The sequence below is a fragment of the Trachypithecus francoisi genome, unplaced genomic scaffold (genome assembly GCF_009764315.1).
Source record: "Trachypithecus francoisi isolate TF-2019V2 unplaced genomic scaffold, Tfra_2.0 Lachesis_group0, whole genome shotgun sequence".
NCBI lineage: Eukaryota > Metazoa > Chordata > Mammalia > Primates > Cercopithecidae > Trachypithecus > Trachypithecus francoisi.
Window position 1 is genome coordinate 26913955 of NW_022681453.1, and position 6534 is coordinate 26920488.

A 6534-nucleotide genomic window follows, 5' to 3' on the forward strand; every position below is an offset into this window, starting at 1 on the left:
CATCACGAAAGCCAGAGAACCCATGTGGCTGGGCCAGGCCCTCCTCGGAGGGTGGAGTCAGGAAATGGGTTGTGATGGTTAATTTTATGTGTCAAGTTGGATGGGTCACAGTGCCCAGATAACTGTTCAAACGTTATTCTGGATGTTTTTGTGATGGTGTCTTTTTGGATTAGATTTACGTTTAAATTGGTGGACCTTAAGTAAAGCAGATTACCCTCCCTAATGTGGATGGGCCTCATTTAGTCATTTGAAGGCTTTATGGAACAAATATCGATTTCCCCTGCCCAAAAAGGATTCTGCCAGCAGGCTGCCTTGGGGCTCACTGCAACTCTTCCCTGAACCTCGAGCCTGTGGCCTACCCTGGAGATTTTAGGCTTACCAGGCCTCTGCAATAACGTAAGCCAGTTTCTGAAATTAAATCTCTCCCTCTATACACACATATCCTGCTGCTTCTGCTTTTCTGGAGAGCCCTAATACATGGCCCAAGCCTGAATTATCTTTTGTGGGCAGGGGATAAGGAAGTCTGGGAATACATCTAGAGTTAATTTTAATGACATCACAGGTAGAAAGATTCTGGAAACTGACTTTTTTTTTTTTTTTTCCCTCCACAGGTGCAGATCATATTTTCTGCTTAGAGCAGATTCCTTCCTGGGCAGACATTGAGCACACAGCCAGCTGCAGGGGGCACCAGAGACATTGTGTCCTTTCTACTCTTCATGTCCTGATCCCATGATAACCTCTGAGGCCCCAGTCAGTGGTTCTTTTTTTTTTGAAATAGAGTTTCGCTCTTTTGCCCAGGCTGGAGTGCAGTGGCGCAATCTCGGCTCACTGCAACCTCCACCCACCGGGTTTAAGCGATTCTCCTGCCTCAGCCCCCCAAGTAGCTGGGATTATAGGCGTCTGCCAGCATGCCCAGCTCATTTTTGTTTTTTTAGTAGAGGAGGGGTTTCACCATGTTGGCCAGGCTGGTCTCAACCTCCTGGCCTCAGGTGATTCACCTGCCTTGGCCTCCCAAAGTGCTAGGATTACAGGCATGAGCCACCATGCCCGGCCCAAAAAGTAGTTTTTAATAAGAGTGATTTTGCCCCCTTTGGGTACATTTGGAATGTCTGGAGACATTTTTGATTATCACAGCTGGGAGGTGGATAGTGTTACCGGCATCTAGTGAGCAGAGGCCAGGGATGCTGCTATATATACTAGCACAGGACAAGCCCACTGCCACTCCCTAATGAAGAATTATTTAGCTCAAAATGTCAGAGGCACTTGAACCAGAGTGACTCTATCATGATTAGGGACTCAGTAAAATGAAGCTGAGACCTACTGGGCTGTATCCTCAGGAAGTTATGCATTCTTAGTCACAGGATGATAGGAGGTCACAAGATATAGGTCACAAAGACTCCACTAATAAAACAGGATGCAATAAAGAAGCAGCCAAAATTCGCAAAAACCAAGATGGCAGCAAAGGTGACCTCTGGTCTTTCTCACTGCTCATTATATGCTAATTATAATGTATTAACATGCTAAAAGACACTCCTACCAGCACCATGACAGTTTATAAATGCCATGGCAACATCCAGAAGTTACCCTGTATGGTCTAAAAGGAAGAGGAATCTTCCATTCTGGGAAATCCCTGGAAAACTCATGAATAATCCACCATTTGTTTAGCATATAATCAAGAAATAACCATAAAAATAGCCAACCAGGAGCCCTCAGTGCTGCTCTGTTGATGGAGTAGTCATTCTTTTCTTCTTTTGCTTTCTTAATAAACTTTCTTTCACTCTACTCTGTGGACTTGCCCCAAATTCTTGTGTGGGATCCAAAAACCCTCTCTTGGGGTCTGGATCAGGTCCCCTTTCCCGTAACAAAAACGTCAAAAGTGCCAAGGTTGAGAAACCCTAATTAAGGTAATTAACTAATACATAAAAAAGACCTTCCTTTCAATCCTACCTTCCAAAAAATTCACATACACTCTGTCTTTCCTTCTCTTTCTCTTTCTAAGATCACTTTGTAAGCTGAGAGAATGATGACAGAGACTGGAGCCACAGCATTTTATTTCACTGTATCTCTGTTCTCTAGGACCTCAGTGCTCCCAGCCCCAGGCCTCTTGTGTCCCAGCATAAAATCTGTGAGATTTAAACATATACTATGAGACGCCTTATAAAGCATACAGAATATGGTCTGACAAGGTCCTTTGACAATGCCTTCTTTTGCACAAAATCTTCAGGAAGTAATTCAATTTTGAGACTTTTCTCCTATTAAAATAGGTGTGTGACACTACCCAGGCCCTGGACTGAAGCACAATCTTCAGCACTGGGCATTTTTTTTTTTTCTGGGTAATGGATTTTATTTCACCAAAAATAAGCATTAAAAGACTTCTAAGGTGACACCATTGTGCTTACTGATTTTTTTTTTTTTTTTTTTGCTTTGGAAAATGTGAGATATTGCTGCATAATAATAATAATCATGAACTGTAGGTTTATTCTGGGGTTAATGAATTATTATAGTGCAGTGAAAAATTATTCTCCAATAAATGTTGAATTCCATTTTTTCTGAAACTTCTCTCTCTTTTTCATATGTTTGGTGTTTTTGTCTTTTCCATTAAAGATGTGCAGATTTCAGATGAATGGGATTTGTCTGTGTTTTCTTTACCTGCTTCTGACTCTTAAAAAAAATCCCATGTTAATTATTAGGTTGCATTGGGGAAAAGAAATGATATTCAGTAGCTCTCCTATTCCTTAATAAGAGATTCTTGGTGAACTTAGTGGGAACTTATTAATGTGGGGCTAATAAGCTTTAAAAATTGGCCTTTACACAAAATTCTCAAGTTCAACCTGATGGATTATAAGGCTTCTATCACCAATGTCAATCCTTCTTATATGGATGATTTATTACAATGGCAGGAAATAGATCTGTTGAGCTGATGGAACTGTTTCAGAAGGGCATTCAACACTAGCCAGATCTCTCTATTACATTGGCAACAGTCTCTAGGTGTGGGTCAAAGTTTGAGGACATGCACAGCTTTCCTCATGGCTTCCCCCTCACCCATTTCCTGCCCCTGCTCTCCTGTCTGAGTTGTTATCATTGAATGCTTCTGCTGAAGAGTCAGGGGCCTGAAAATCAACTGCTAGGATAATGCAACCAACACTTGCTCAACTGTTGTCTACTGAGCACCTACTGTGGGTCAGGTCCTGTGTGTAGAAATGGGGACCCAGGAGTACAATATGAACCCTGGCCCCAAGGATGTCACCACCTGTGTTCTCAGAATCTGTACAGATCTAACATTTAGCCCTAGGGTGCTGAGATAACACAAAGGACTGCATTGCCAGATTAGACTTGCAAGAATCAGATTTCATCTAGTATCAAACTGTACTGACAATTTTAGGCATATCAGTAATTGTAAGGCACAGGCCAAAGCAGGGAGAGTTTAGGGATCCCCAGTGAAGTTCCCCAGGCCCTCTCTTGCCACATTAGAATGCCCTCTCCTCCATTGCCAAGTGAAATCTAAGCAATGGCAATGGAAGAAACACAAAAAAGAGAGCTCTTTTGGTCTTGGGGCATCTCCATTTGATATTCCAAAAATTACAAAGGTTATGTGACATCTTCCAGGAAGACGTGCCCCATAAATCCATGGATCCCACATTTGTTTGCCATGAGTAACTCAGACACTCAGGTATACCTTGCCAAAATCATTCCATGGGTAAGAACTCTCCCCTAGTAAATACCATCAGTATGTTTTCCAGAAGGTCTGTCATTAGCATGTTTAGAAGACAGTCTGACCAAGTACTTCCCTTTCTTTCCCAAAGCATTCCTTGTAGAGGAAGAGAATGGATTGCAGGCCTGCTGCTGGCTCTGTCCTCCCCAGGTGCCATGATTGACTAGCAATGTCTGCTAGAGCTGGTTGTGGAGGGGGTTGGAGGGTAGGAGAGCAAGTGTGTGCCTCTAAGCAACCCTGAGCAAACCTGACCAGGCTTTGAGAGAGCAGTGAGTTGCTGAAGGTAACTCGTTTTGAGGCCTTGAGAGAGCAGTGAGTTGCTAAAGGTGATACCAGGGTGAGGTTAGAGAAAAGACTCAAACTCAGGACCCTAGACTCTAGGACTTTTCACTGATATTCTCGCATATCCTAATGATAACTAGAACAGACTCTGCAGTGAAAAAACCAGATGTCCTTGACTTTTCACTAGCTATGATGTTGCCAAGTTTTTCGCTTTTAGAAATTCAGAAGGGGAAAGGATATTATCAGTCCCTGTTTTTCCAGGACCTACTCTGAGCCAGATGCTGGGCTAAGTGCTTCATACCTAGTATCTGATTTAACACTCCCTGCAAGTCTGTGGAGTAGGTCTTGTTATTCTCATTTTACAGATGAAGAAACTGAGGCTGAGAGAGGTTAAGTGACTTACCCAAGGTCACATATCTTATGTGTGCAGAGGGGATAGTAAAGGTCAGACACACTGTTTACCAGGGTGTCTGAATCATGCGCTTGGCTTGATTAGAGGGGCTGCCTTTACAAAAGTGGCTTCATCAAGGGTACCAGCCATCATCTCTAGCCCATCTCCCTTCTTGCAGTAAACAGCATGAGTTTTTGAGTGGTTACTGTTCATTTCCTGTCCTGTGGATGATGAAGTGCTGTTGTAAGCATGGAGCAAGGTTTTTCAAATTGAAGGGAAAAAATTCGAGGTGAAAGGAAGGTGTTGTGAATGGATTTTACCATCAAGACACTGTGTTGAAGCAACATTCATACCGCTCTGCTAGCAAAGATTCCTGTTTGCAGGATGGCAATGGAAATGCACGGTGCCATTACTTAGTGAGATCACGTGGTGATGAAAGCAGCACAGCAAAAATGAAACAAGCCCTGGCCTCCAACCCTGGCAGGATACCAGTGACCCTGGCCAGTGCTTTTATCTGTCCCTCTTTCTCCTCCCCAGGCCTCTGTTCCTCTACCTGTTGGAAAAGAGGGCCTTTGAGCAGGCCAGCTCACTCCTGTCAGCAGCCACCTGCTCTGCAGCTCAGCATTTCCTCTATTGGTCCTCTGACACTATCTGACAGCATTTCGGGAACGGAGACAGATGTCTTCTAAACATTATGAGAAATGGCTGTTTATCTTTTTGGAGTCTTGAACCCATTTGGGAATCTAATGAAAACTACAGATCCTCTTACCAGCGAAATCCACAAATCCCCAAGCGTTTGGCTCATACCTTTAAGAGATTCCTAGAACCTTCTCTCAACACCCACGAATCTCAGGTTAAGCACCTCTGGTGTTGAGTGACAATATACTTGCAGTTTGGAGATAGAAGCACGACAAATTGGGAATGCAATGCACGGATAAAATACGAACAGTTTCCTGACCACGAGAATGTGAATCGTTTTGCGTTCCCAAGTTTTAGGGTAATTTGTTATATAGCAATAGGTAACCAATACACTCATAATCTAAAACCTTCATGTGCAAAATACCATGTTAAAGTCCAGGAAGCATCACTGCACACCTCCTGAGAATAATACTCGGTAGATTCAGTGTTCTTAAGAAGCATGAAAGCATCTGCAACCCTTACCCGAGGCTGGGGGTAGCAGATGACCTTAAGTCTTACAGGAGTCTCATGCCATCCAACCATAGCCAATGCTAGGCCTCTCACGGGTGTCTGAGATCTGGTTTTTCCTTCTCAGGTTCTGGCTTTGTTCTACGGCCAAACACAACAGGGAAAGAAAGTTGACTGGCTTTCATCTCTAGGAATGATGAAATGGTCATCAATTCATCTCCCTGGGGCAGATGTTCTATTGCCACTGAGAAGGGGTGACTTATGCTCACCCTGTGGATGTGACATATCATTTCTCTCGGCTCCCTGGTGGGCCTGTGGGAGCCATGCCACAGGAGCCTGAGAGGCTGCGGTCTGGACAAATGACTCTGGGCAAGCTGGCAGCTGTGATGAAGGGCAGGTCGTGCCAATGTTGGGCATGTTGAGCTGGATAACCGTCATAGTGCAAATCATCCCAGCAGGAAGACATAACGTCAGCCACCATAAAGCATGCGGCCCGGAAACTGCCAGGGAGGCTTGAATGGGAGAGGCGTGCCTGAGGATGATAGCACAGGTAGGGGAAAGCCTCCGTTAATTTCCAAACATTTCGGGTCCTAGTGGACCACACACTCACAAGGGGGAAGCCATTTTCTACCTTATTGGTTGGATGCTGTCCTGTGAGTGGTAGGAAGGCCCAGCCGAAAGGAAGATTGTGAAGGAGGAGAGACACCATGGACCATCTTCCTCTAGTATCTTCCAGGGGTATCTGAAATTTCAACAGGGGACTCTTAGAGTTAGGAAAAAGAAAAAGTCAAGGTCAAAGAGAAATGAGCTACAAAGGTTGTTCTCTGTGTTGTTCTCTGTTCATCACTGTCTCTGCCCTTGGTTCCAGAAATTACCCTTCCCTTAGTGTTGTCAGCATTTCAGGTGGGAAAAATGGGAGGATCAGTTAGAAATTCTGTTGTGCAGCATGAAAAAAACCTGATCACAGTGCTGAACGCAATGGAACAAAGGCTCTGAACCATTA

General features: G+C 44.1%; 1 long non-coding RNA gene across 1 annotated transcript; it reads right to left on the bottom strand.

Annotated features, from left to right (window-relative positions):
* Positions 1 to 5551: 5551 nt before the first annotated feature.
* Positions 5552 to 6271, bottom strand: LOC117076404. Its single transcript, XR_004434360.1, has 3 exons — positions 6163 to 6271; positions 5801 to 6063; positions 5552 to 5672 (listed from the first exon to the last, which is right to left on the bottom strand). It is a non-coding gene; the product is annotated as an uncharacterized LOC117076404 (long non-coding RNA).
* Positions 6272 to 6534: the final 263 nt, after the last annotated feature.